Genomic DNA, 1,722 nt, shown 5'->3' on the forward strand with positions numbered 1-1,722 from the left:
AAAAATTATCTAGACTAGAAGAAAAAGGTGGGCGGCGACGCGACTGCAAGAAGTCTGGGAAGAAGAAGGTAGGCGGCAACGCATCTTCAGGATGTCTGGAACAGAAGAAGAAGGTTGCGGCGACGTGATTCTTGGAACATAAGAAGAAAGTGGATGGCGACGCGACTTTAGTAAATTTGAAGAGAAGAAGAAATGACTTCAGGACGCTTGAAACAAAAGAAGAAAGTGTCACATATGTGGAAGAGAAGAAGAAGGCGAATGGCATCTATTGAAACCATGAAGGAAAAAAAAATAATGAAATCATATTGTGCTGCCAAACAAAATAAAATAAAAAAACATAATAATAATTAGTCACTTGGTGAGTTCTACATGTCGACAAATTCAAATTGTTGAATTTACTACCCGAATCGAATATAAACGGGTTTTAACGGATTGAGTCGGGTTGGATCCAAAAGTGATCAAGTACAAGTAAAAAATCAGATTGTGTTGAGTGATCGAGTTGGTCTACCGCAACCATGTACACCCCCCCTAATTTCTTGTATTCAATTATTAGCAAAAAATACTTTGTTGGGAATTCTTCACATTGAAACGTGCTTTCTTATTTCAAGTGGCTTGTTGTTAAGGAAAATATATGCGAAATAATAGAATAATAAACCTATCTGTATATAATGCGAAATAATAGAATAATAAACCTATCTGTATATATAGCGAGAGAAATATCGCAGTAACAAACCTATCTTCTAACAAACTAACAATATAATTTTCAATTTTTATTTGTTATCAAATCTTTTAATTCGGTTAAAATAGACTCTATTAAGATTTTGCTTAAGTTACTAAAACCACACGTATTCAATGAAGGCACTAATTAAAACATAATGTGTCCCAATGTGTTAACTTAATTAAAGTTTGACATTTTAATACCATGGGACAAGATTCAAATCTAGTATTAGATAATTGAAAATGATCATTAAAACTACGGTTCTTAATAATAATTTTTCTTTTCTTATTTTTTTTATACAAGAAAAACAGTAATTCAAAATAAAAATTAACATAGCATAAGAATGATTATCACAATAGATTGCATCAAATGATTTCTTCATCTTATAATAAATGCCATTTGTTTTGCACATATTAAGAAATAACCATAAATTAAAGAGATCAAGCATAATAATTTATCAAATTATCTTTCTTAATAACTAATATATATGTCATTAAGAACCAACTCTCATAAACTCATCACATCACGTAGCATCATACATTGAGATGACCATACAACGCCTTGAAAATATTTACATAGTATAAAAAATTGAAAATGCAATTTATTTTAAGACATTTTTTTATACTAAATCAATAATCAACCCAAAGTGTGATTCTGAGACATTTCTTTGATGAAATGTGATTATGAAAATTAATGTCTAACATTAGTGACTCCAATTTTTTGATAAAATATGTGACTCTGAAATTAATGTCTACCAATTAATGGCTCATCATGAAATACTACCTCCGGTCAGCTCTCAAATTAATACGTCAAAATTGACTCTAAAAAGTTGTCACTCTTAATTTTAATTAATGTAATTTTAAATGATATTTTTTCATATAAACTTCAAACACTTTGACATAAGGAGATTGAATATAAATATTCTGCTTACATATAATAATAAATCAATATATACATATATATATATATATATATATATATATATATATATATATATATATATA

The sequence above is a fragment of the Cicer arietinum genome, chromosome 5 (genome assembly GCF_000331145.2).
Source record: "Cicer arietinum cultivar CDC Frontier isolate Library 1 chromosome 5, Cicar.CDCFrontier_v2.0, whole genome shotgun sequence".
Taxonomy (NCBI): domain Eukaryota; kingdom Viridiplantae; phylum Streptophyta; class Magnoliopsida; order Fabales; family Fabaceae; genus Cicer; species Cicer arietinum.